Source organism: Acromyrmex echinatior, chromosome 6 (assembly GCF_024713525.1).
Source record: "Acromyrmex echinatior isolate Ae372 chromosome 6, ASM2471352v2, whole genome shotgun sequence".
In the NCBI taxonomy this organism is placed as follows: Eukaryota; Metazoa; Arthropoda; class Insecta; order Hymenoptera; family Formicidae; genus Acromyrmex; species Acromyrmex echinatior.
The window spans coordinates 11,309,517-11,321,779 of NC_141857.1; the positions used below are offsets into that span (position 1 = coordinate 11,309,517).

Consider the following 12,263-nt stretch of genomic DNA (forward strand, 5'->3'; position numbering starts at 1 on the left):
TGCATAATTTTAATGTGAAATGATGACTTAACTCCGTGATATATTCTTTATTCACATGTATGTTCGACTCATAAATCCGGGGTCTTTTTGAACATCCTATATAATATATATGTTACATATATATATGTGCTATACATATATATAACACACATTACACGATCAATAGTCATATGCATAATTTTCATAGGATGCTATACGTTTATGAAATGTATATAAGTATATCGTATTCAAAGTATTTTAGTAAATGACTATTGACTAATGGCTAATGGCTAATACATTAGTACACTGTTAGTAATAACAATCCATAATTTATTATGTATATTAGATTTTTGGTACTGGCAGTATCTAGCAGTATACGTAATAATATTTTTCTCTACGTCCAAGGCCTCCTTTACCTTTTTTTTCTGCGTTTAATAAAAAGAGTTATGTTTTTTATGGTCAAATGTACAGATATTAGTAATATATGCTTTTATTTTTTCAATATCAGAATATACATACAATTAACATAAATCAAAACTGAGAGTCAAACGCAGATAATCAGACGTAACATCTTAAAAAAATAATCAAATTATGAATTCTCTGATAAATGATTCTTTACTTTCTTCTTTACTTTCATTTCAACTCATTTTGGAATCCTCTTCAGCAATATATTATAGATATATTACGAAAAGCTCAAATACGAAAAGATTGTCACTCACAAATTGCTAGAGATAAAATGATGTAAAATTTTAGTAGATAGAGAGCGTGTATGTATCAAAAAACTTTGATACATAATTGATCACAAAATTACATTTATACAAATCTATCTACTAAAATTTTACACCATTTCATCTTTGGCAATTTGTAAGTAACACAATTTTTCTGGATATTAAAAGTATTAAAAAGGCTCTGTACTTATAACAAAAGGTAGTATACAAGAAGGGCAAAGAGCCAATAACATATAAAAGAATTTTAATTTAAATAAGCAAAATTAATACAAAACAATTAAAATAAACAAACGTTTCAACTCCAATCGAGTCATTTTCAATGTAATCTTACAATAATATAAACATCGTTCTAAATTAAAAATCTGTACATGGTCTTACAATATTCTTACAATTCTTTAATATAAAATTTTTCTTTCTGTGTAATATGTTGCGAGTCATTTTTATCAAGAATTAACAAAGTCATAAGAAAATTCTGGAAAAGTAATCGTGAACAAAAAGAATTAATATTAATTACATAAAAATTAGTAATATAATAATGTACCTTAATAAATATGTTAAGAGTCCAATAATACACAACGAGAAAAAAATGTAGACTGTAGTTCATTCATAGTTTCGTGGTACAATATAATAATCTTTTTATTTTATAAGTTATTATAAGCAAATTTGCAAAGGTAAACAAGCATCTGACTTGCACGATGTCAAATAACGAAATGTTAAGCAGAAAAACGTTATCGAGAACGAAAAACGGCAAAATAGGGGAGAAAAAAGGAGAGAAGATATTAGGAAGGAGAAAGAGAATGTATAATGTTAGAATACAAAGACTCCGTGTCATTTTGTCTATTTATTCCATGTTTCTGTTTTTTAATATGGACCATTTCAGATATCAATTTTTTATTATATGAAGGCTCTACATCTAATATATCCACTTTATCCCATTTAAAGTTATTATTCTCCTCAATACGATAGTTACCCCACAATTATCTAAGCGTTATCCCAACGTTATCTAAGATCTCGCGACTGACAATGGTTGCCCAGCACGTAAAACTACTTGTGCACGGTAATCGTCTGTTTATCTAGCCATATTTTCCGCGAGGATAACAGAATTCGTCATCCAACTGGAGCAATCTTGCTCCTTTAAAGAAAAACGTAAATCACTTCTTTTCTTCTCGAAACTCCTCTAACGATGCACTTTAGATTAACAACGATAGATAATGATGCTAAGAATCGTAAATCTCGCGTGACATTGCAACTAACTATTGCATCTTAGACAAAGGACACAACGCCCTTTTTTTAGGGTATAAATAGAGGTCCCGCGAAAGCGCAGAGCGTCAGTACAAAAGTCAAACTCACCCGGTTCACGTTACTACAAGTTAGGTTTCACAGTGAAAAACCACGTAAGTTCGCGTATCTGTACTAGAGTGCACCAAATCATTGTTGGGATCAGCAGTTGGGAGCAGTCAGTGCGGAAATCAGGCTGCGAGAACCCGCGATAATCACGTCAGTTCGCGCAAGTGCATATTGGGGCAATACTTAACACTGGGATCACCCCGTCACTGGCCACTGTGACTGCCCTTTTGGCGCTCTTCCGTGGATACCGGGCCTCCTCGTACTCCCACTGATCTATCTACCCGAGATCTCATGGACTCACCAACTAAATAATAAGTCGGTCTCCCATTTCGTCCAGTCACACATACTATAAAAAATCTCGTACAGAACACACACACACACACACACACACACACACACACACTCTCATACTTTCATAATTAAATGTCAATTTTTTATCATAACCAAATCCATTATAACGTCACGAATAATGATAAGTTTTATTATATATATATATAACTATATGTACATATATTCTAATAACTTTAATTTTTTTTATTAATAAATGTAAGTCATTATTGTAAATGAAGATTGCCGGATTTTATTAATTTGAACCATCTCTCGTATTTTTTTCCCCCTAAACAACTGAGATCGCACGAGGTCCAGTCACAAGTCAGAAGGATTAAGTTCCTTGACCCAAAAAGTAGGACCGACGTTCGCACTGTTCCTCGAAACAGATATCATAGCGTCCCTTCGGAATGTTGACCCATATTCTGGGACCGAAAAAGTGCATGCGACTCACAGGTGTTCGTCTCTGCGTGTATACCTGAGATTGAGTCTAGCCGTCCTTCCACATCCTCTTCATTCTCCCTCATTATCTCTTTCACCGAATTTCTAAAGGTTTGGACGTAACAGACCAAATGAATTTTTGTTTGCTCGTCCGGGATAGAAGTGCGATCTTAGAAGATGGGAATGAATACGAGAAATTCTGGCGATAAATCTCAAGTAGAAAGCCTGTATAAAAAAACTGCTATAGAAAATCTGAATAAGTTAAAGTCGAGTACACAAAACATATTACACACCTCTACTCCCCTCAAATCCTCCGAATCTAAATCTGAAACGGCGGAATTTTCTTTGAATGAATAAGAGATTTCAGATAATTCTAAAACTCTTGTGTTTGACAGTTTCCGCCGACTCAGAAGACATAATCACTCAACCCGCGCGCGAATTCGATGGTATCACGTCTGAAACGTCTAAACGTAAAACAGTTGTGGCTATCCTTAAATCGAGGAGACCTGACGAAATCATGATCCCATCAAAATTTATTTGCTTAAAATACACTGTCGAAGCCGTACCCTTTTTTCGACGGCAAAAATATCCCTAAACTACTTTATCGAAGGATGTGAGGAAGCAAAATCCATGTCATCGGATGAAGCTGAATCGCAATTTTAAAAAAATCATAAGGACAAGAATTGTAGGCGAAGCGCGTCGCACTATACAAGATGAGGACTTTAACAGTGTGGCATAATTAACCAAATATTTAAAACTAGTTTATGGCGCTTCAAAAAATATGTACCAACTGCAAGACGAGTTAGATCATATTTATCAACAGAATGAGGAGGACGTAATCACATACGCGAATCGGAGGATAAAGATTTTACATACGCGAATCGGAGGATAAAGATTTTAAGAAAACAAATAATGGAAGCCCATAAAATTTCGGGAAATGTCTTTTCCGATCAAAGTATTAAACTATCTTTAGAAAAAGACATGTGTAAGTTTTATTAGAGAATTAAAACCAGAAATTGAACAAAGAATAACAAGGAATTTAGGCGTTCAAAAAACGGTCGCCGATGCGTTACGAATAGAAAGAGAACTCCATTTGATGACAGATTTGCGATAGAAAATACATCGAATAAAGCGCTAAATACGAATAAATTACGAGAAACCTGCCAGATTTGTTATAAAGAAAGACATTTAGCTTCAAACTGTAGAAAATTAACTAATTTTGGAACAGAGATTTTAATGTCAAATCTGCAAGAGATGCGAACATAGCGCTGACAAATGTCGACTTCACGACTCTCAAGCACGACAATCAGTTAACATTTTATAGGGAAATAATATTATTTGTCAAATATATTCTAGATCAGGGCATAACGCCAAAAATTGTCTAACTAATAATAACAAGTCAGAATAAATTTTCTGTAATCTATCAATAGTGTGATAAGTCAGGTCATTCAGCTAATAACTGCTGCAAAAACAGAATAAGCAACATAACGCAGTTAATAAAATAAAAATTGCCTGTCAAATCTGTAACAATTTTGGGCATAATGCTAAAAATTGTCGGTCTAAGATAAGGTAAAACGCTGCATCCTCAGACTATTCTGCCGGTAAAGGGCAAGGGCATCTCCTCGAAACTTGTGAATTACGAATTGCAAGCAATAACCGAAGGAAGATAAATGAACAGGGAAACTCCGGCGACCCCTCGAAGTCGGATGTGGCACAGGAGTCCGAGCGAGTCTCACACAGTCTGTCGATATCGAAAAAGGGCCAGTAGGCAAAAACGCTTTAGAAATCCCGTAACTATGACCCTTGACAAGCATAGTCGCGTGCCGTTCAGGTAAACTTTTGCGAGTCAACACTATCCGTAGCTTTTATGTTAGATATCCGTTCCGGGCTAAACATAATTAAGGAAAATTTTGTACCTGAGGACAGTATTGTTAATTATAATAATATTCTAAAATTAAACAAATGGCATAAACAAATATCCCGTTTATACGCTGGGAGAAATAATTTTACTCCTCTTTGGAGAAAAGATTACTTTTCATATCGTATCAGGTAATTTTCCAATCTTACAATCCGGAATATTAGGTAATGATTTCTTTAAACAGACTTCCTCGAAAATTGACTACGCGAAGGAATATTTAGATATATCAGGAGTTAATATACCTTTCTTTTCACCAGAAACCATCATCGCGGTACCATAATCAGAATCTTTATTTTATGTGAGAATAGGAAATCCGGAGATAAAAATAGGATATGTATCGAAATTAAAAATAGCATATGGAATTTACCTAGAAGATACAATAGTAGAAAATGTTTCTGGAAAAACATATTTAAACGTCATAAACACGTTAGGCGAAGAAGTTCAGGTACAAGTACCAATCTTGTACCTCAAACCCCCCCTCCCCCCTGAATGAATTATTTGACAACGATAGCTCAAGCATTGAAATGCGTGATAATCAAAACGAAATTGCAAATTCACAAAATTGTCTTACCCATCCAAGGGATATCCAAATCCATTTCGAAGATTTTAGCAACGATGCCAGTTCAAATAATGACGGAATTACGAACGGGGAGGAGGTAATCGTTATGACAGGAGACAAGAGTAACAGAAAAGTAAATGAAAATTTTGCGATATTTAATGAGAATAAATTAATGAGAGGAATTAAAAAATCAAGAAAAAATTCTATTCTAAATATTCATTGAGGGGAATATTTCTATATCTCCTCTAAAACCGAAATCATAGAATCCAAAATCCTTGGAGAGGGAAGTTACCAAACCTCTCCTAAGAAATTAAATAATCCAGAAAATTTTGGAGAGGGAAGTTAGCAAACCTCTCCTGGAAATTTAAATGATTCAAAAAATTTTGGAAAGGCAAGTTACCAAATCTCTCCTAAAAATTTAAATAATTCAGAAAATTTTGGAGAGGGAAGTTATCAAACCTTTCTTAAAAATTTAAACAATCCAGAAAATTTTGGAGAGGGAAGTTACCAAACCTCTCCTAAAAATTTAAATAATCCAGAAAATTTTGGAAAGGGAAGTTACCAAACCCATCTTGAAGAATTAAATAATTCTGGAATTGCAGAGGAAAGTTTCCAGTTACTTCCCTGTTAAATTCTATTCCTGTCGATTGTAAGAAGGTAAATAACTAAATTTCACTATGCAATGTGACTCAATTCTGTCAAAGGAAGCAAAATGAAAAGACTTCCACTCTAAAAAAAATTAAATTACCAAGGGTTGGAAAAAATGATAATCATCAAAATGATTCCTCTCATATTACTATCGATGAACTTCTAGAAAGAATGCAATTATGTAATCCTTATATAAATGTTCGTAATTCGAAGGGAAATAAATCATCTTCAAAAATCCTAACGTCTATACAAAATCAATCTCAAGAAATGATAGACAAATTCATACACAAACGCAAGTCAAAACCCCCCTTTATTTAAATATATAAGGAAAGAACTGAATAGGAACGTTGAAACGAACGAAAAATATTCCACGCGAATGTTTAATTGTAGTCAAAAAAGATCGGAAAGGATAAACTCACAGAAATTACAGAACTTGAGTTTAAAGCATTTGAATTTCTAGGAAAAAACAAGTGTGACGAAACTTATAACTGACAGCCAGAACAGATTTCACATTCCTGGAGAGAAGTTGTCAGCAACGAATATATTACAACACCAAATATCTACAACAGATGATCGACTTATAAATACGCGACAATACAGATTCCTGCAAATTCATAAAGAAGAAATAGATAGATAGAAGAACTGTTAGAAGGAGGCATCATAAAACCTTCTCGGTCACCGTATAATACGCCTATATGGATAGTTCCCAAAAAAAGAAAACACAAAGGGAAACAAACGATGGAGAATGGTATTAGATTTCCGAGTCTTAAATGAAAAAACTATCGGAGATGCATATCCGTTACCTTACATTATCGACATTTTGGATCAATTAAGCGGAGCGCAATATTTCTCAGTATGCAATTTAGCATCCGGATTTCATCAAATAAAGATGAATCCTGCTGACAATCATAAAATTGCATTTACAACTCCTTTCGATTATTATGAATTTGACCGAATGCCTTTCGGATTAAAGAATGCACTCGCTATCTTTCAACGATTAATGGATTTAGTATTATCAGAATTACAAGGCTTTGTGTATATGGATGACATCATCTAAGCTGCTTCATTGGAAAAACACGAAAGGAAGTATAATTTGTTGATAGAACGGTTACGCAAAGCTGATTTAAAATTACAGCCTGACAAATGCGAATTCTTGAAAACCGAAATCACTTATTTGAGGCATGTAATCAGTAAGGATGGAGTTAAACCCGATCCGAAGAAATTAAAGGCTATAAGGCAATTTCCAAGGCCCAAAAAGCCAAAAAATATCCAACAGTTTCTTAGATTAACCGGATATTACCGAAGATTTATACCAAATTTTTCAAAATTAACCAAATCCCTCACCAATTTGTTAAAAAATGACACTAAATTTGAATGGACAATAGATCAAGAAGACTTCTTCCAAGTATTAAAAAAGAAATTGTGCGAAAAACCTGTCTACAATATCCCGACTTTTCCAAACCTTTTATATTAACTACTAATGCTTCCGGAATAACGATTGGAAGCATTATATCACAAGGAGAGATAAATAAAGATCGACTGATAACATATACTTCGCAAACTCTAAACGAAATAAAATACGACACTTATGAGAAAGAAGCTTTAGTCATAGTGTATTGTGTCAAGCATTTTAGACCTTATCTATATGAACGGAAATTTACTTTAGTTACGGACCACAAATCTCTTCTCTGGTTTAAAAATGCAGAACGCAAACATGCGAAACTACGATGGAGATTAAAATTAACTGAATACGATTACGATGTGGTACAAAGCAGGTAAAACTAATGTAAATGCTAATGCATTATCATGAAATCCGGTAGACCTTGAAAATGCGAACTATAATATAATTAATCATCACAAGCCTTTGAACCTTAATGATCCAAAGATGTAGAAACGATTTCTAAAATCCTAGAAGAATCAAATGAGAAGGACGAAGAGGACGAGGATTTTAAATTATATTTGATTGATGACGAACTACTTGAAGACTTATTACCAAATGATCATCTCACCTGAAGAGGGTACGAATTCAACATCTCTTACACAAAAGGAGACAGAAGAGTCACAAGAGTTACAAGTTATAGAAAAGGCTACAACGCGCAATACTCCTCGAAATAATAGATATAAACTCAAAGCCAAACAACATAAAATAGGGATGCCCAGTAGGATAAGCTATCCAGAGATTTCACAACAAGAGAATGAAACGGAAAGAATAAAAGACAGAAATGACTTATTGAACGGAGAAGGCGATGCAGAAAGCGACAATGAAGAGGAAAATCAAGAAAAAGAAGAATTTGAGGAAAGACATAAAATTCAGAAATTAAAATGAAAAACAGAGCCTATTATTGTTAACGACCAAATAATCAAAAACAATATTCTCGATTCTCGCGAGCTATTATTTTTGCGAAAGGATAATGTTGCATATTTTGTCGACACTAATGGAAGATCGTTGGACTCAGGTTCACAAAAACTATTTGAAAGAAACGAGATCCCTCGCTTAGGAGATCTCGCTCTAGATAAAGCCAAAATCATAAAATACAAAAAACACTACCATTTAGTCTTGCCTATTAGAGCAACGTGAGGGACCGACGATGATCCTTATCCAGATTTCCGTAATAAAAGATTTACGGATTGTCACTGAAAATTTAAATTTAGAAACTGTTAGCATTGCTAAAACCGATTATGTTAACAATGTGCCATGGAGCAATATCAAAACCGCAATATAAAATCGCATTGCAATTAGTTTTTGTGGATTCAACAACCAAATTAATTATATGTAATGGCTAGTTAAATACCCCTAAAGATTTTTGACCTACGATAATCGGAGAAATGCATTGTTTATCTATAGGAGAACATCGAGGTGTCACAAAGATATATAACAGAATAAAACATAAATATCATTGGGAAAATTTAAAGTCCGATGTTCAACAATACATACAACAATGTTTACAATGTCAGTTAAAAAAACTAGTTCGAGTAAAAACCAAACAACCTATGATAATCACCGATACATCAGGATCGTCTTTTGACAAAGTAGCTATGGATATCGTAGGATCTTTACCTAAAACCAGAAGAGGTAACGAATATATTTTAATCCTGCAAGACAGTTAACTATTTTGCATGGGAATATCTTTTACGAGATCAGAAACAATAGCAGAAGCCTTTGTCAGATTTATTTGCGTATTAGGAGCGCCTACAGCTATATTAACCGATCAAGGGAAAAATTTTATCAATGAATTAATGAAGAAGCACAAATATTCAGAATCCGTAAATTCTGTATAATTGCATTTCATCCTCAGTCAAATAAATCCTTAGAATGATCACATCACGCATTAGGAGAATACTTGAAACAATACGCAGAAACAATGGGACAGGTAGATCGGCTTAGCTATGTTTAATTACAACACTAGCGTTCATGAAGCTACGAAACATACTCCATACAAATTAGTGTTCGATAAAATAGCAAGAGTGTTAAGATTAGTGGATCGAGGAAATTAACAAACATGAGCGGCTTAGCAGTATATACAACTGTATATTTCACAGTACTACATAAAACAAGCGGCGTCTCGTATAAATGAATCACATGTATATTAGACTTGACTTGACGCGCGTGAGCGCGGGGGGAACTAATTGCGCACATATATCAAGCGTTCATAAAATCATCGCAAGCGAAGCGACTGCTGACTGTGCATGTTGGAGTGTGCGCGCCACTCACTGTCTGTTGGAACGTTTGTCTCAACACTCCCTCTCGGGCCGATATGACGAGCCTTCAGTCCCAACATCTCCATCAAACGCAGGTGTTTAATTCTGCAGTGAGTCCTTTCGTGAGGATATCGGCCAGCATTCGATCAGTAGGGAGATAATGAACTGAAATTAGATTACTTAGTAAAGATTCGCGCACGAAATGATACCTGATATCAATGTATTTGCTTCGAGCATGGTTTGCGGGATTCCCAGCCAACTTAATAGCGCCTTGATTGTCGTTGAATATCGGGATGTTATCGAGCATGTTCATTCCGAGTTCCTTGAAGAATTCCCGAAGATATATGGCTTCCTTCTAAGCATCCGAGAGTCCCATATACTCGGATTCATTAGACGATAATGCAATACTTCGTTGCTTCCTTGAGTCCCAGGTAATAGGTCCTCCATTCCAAATGAAACAAGTTACGGTATGTGATCTCCGGTCAACGAGATTTCCTCTCCAGTCGGCGTCCACAAAACCAGAAAGTGGTGCGTTGGTAGATATGTAGAATAGACCGACGTCTGATGTACCTTGAGATACCTTAGTACGCGTTTCGCTGCGATCCAGTGTGTTCTGTCGTAACAATTGTTGAATTATTCTAGATGACTGCAAGCAAAACTGATGTCGGGTCGAGTGGCGACGGATAAGTAGTTGAGAGCGTCCATCAATTTTCTGTAAGGCAGTTTATGAATTTCTACGTCGCGTTCTCCTTCCGGGTTGTTTAGTTTAGTGTCAGGATCAAGAGGAGTAGCGACGGGACATGCCAAATCGGACATGCTAAATTTCTTCAGTAGTTCATTGATTTATATGATCCTTATATATCCTTCCTGACTTATATGAATACCGTTCTCACTTCATTGAAACTCTAATCCCAGGCAGTGACACAGTTCACCGAAATATTCTTCAAGTCAAAGTCTTGACTGAGCTTTTGTTTAATTTCGTTGATTAAGCTATTCCAGTCAGACGCAATGAGAATATCATCGAAATATGTAACCAAGAATGCGTCGGCTCCATTCCGTTTGATTCTGTACACACACAGATCGGAGTTGAAAGATCGAGCTCCAAGCTCTCGGAGTACGGCGTTGAGCTTTGTATTCCAAGTTTTCCCGGCCTGTTTGAATCCGTAGAGAGCCTTTTTTAATATGCCGATCTCCAGATTTTAAGGAAGGCCTCTTTCTCCAATTCTCAAGATCCGCGGTCTATCAGGTCTATGTTTCACGACTTCCTGCTCCTGCCCAGAGGCGTTGTTTACATCCATTTTCTTCGTTGCTTGCATCCTTGTCTCCAGAAGGCAACGAGCTTTGAACTTCGATCTCACAGCATGCGACTCAAGACCAATTTCGTCTTTTAAGTCACGCACTTTGAGTTTCTTTGGAGTTGTATCGTGCTCTTCTAAGAATTTAGCATCCCGACTAATTTCAACTCTTTTGTTTGCAAGTATCCACACTCTATATGCTTTAGAGGACTTTGAATATCCTACGAGTACGCCTTCCTTGAAGCGAGCGTCCAGTTTACTCTTTCCAACTGACATGTTCAGGTAAAACGTTTTACAGCCGAATTCCCTTAAATAAGTCAGATTAGGTCTTCCATGCCATGCCTCATATAGCGTCTTTCCGTCTAGTGATGCAGTGGGACAACGGTAATTGGCTGTATTTATTGCTTCGACCCAAAATCGAGGTGATAAGACAGCTTCAATCAGAAGGTAATGAATGGTATCGAGTAGAGTACAATTCTTTCGTTCGGTTAGCCCGTTCTGTTCCGGATGATATGGCACTGCTAATCGTCTCGATATTCCGGAGTTCATGAGAAAATCATCAAATTTCCGATTTATATATTCTTCTCCGTTGTCGCTCTGTAAAAATTTAATCTTCTTCCCTTTGAGATTTTCGAATTTCGCCTTGACTTCCTGGAATACATTAAAGACTTCGTTCTTCGATTGAATAAAGCAGACCGTCAACAAGTGGCTTCATCAATGAAGATAACAAAATAACTATATTTGTCTAAAGATTCCTGGCGCATCGGACCACATATTCAGTGTGAATAATTTCTAGAGTATCCAACCTTTTTCGAGGATTAGAAGGGAAAGGCAATCTGGTCATCTTCCCTTTCAAACAGACTTCACAGTATAGCTCTTCGTTTGACTTCTCGATACTGACATCTTCCAATACATGATTGTTGCACGCGGCAATTAGATCTCGAATATTCAAATGGTCTGTTCTCCTGTGCCACGTCCGCAACGATAGCTCCGATGCGTGTGATGTATTCATTGTGTTAGCAACTTCTCTGTTTTCGAGTGGCTGACAACATTCCTCAATGTAATAAAGGTTCTTATGCCGATTTGCGACTATCTTCATTTCGCCGTTCTTGTTCAGTATATCAGTTTGGTTCCTCTTAAAATGTACTTCGAATCCTTTGTCGGTGATCTTTGAGACTGACATCAAATTTGTACGAAGTTCTGGAACATGTAGCGATTATTAAGTAAAATATTCATGGCCTTATCATTTGAACAGTGGAAAATCTTCGCCGTTCCTTTAGTTTTGATTGCAATAGAACTGTTGTTTGCCATGTTCACTTGTC

At 35.7% G+C, this 12,263-nt stretch overlaps 1 protein-coding gene across 17 annotated transcripts in view; it reads right to left on the reverse strand.

The window, feature by feature from the left end:
• LOC105148557 (intraflagellar transport protein 81 homolog) overlaps nucleotides 1-12,263 on the reverse strand; it is a 588,627-nt gene that overhangs the window by 265,001 nt on the left and 311,363 nt on the right. The window lies entirely within an intron of this gene.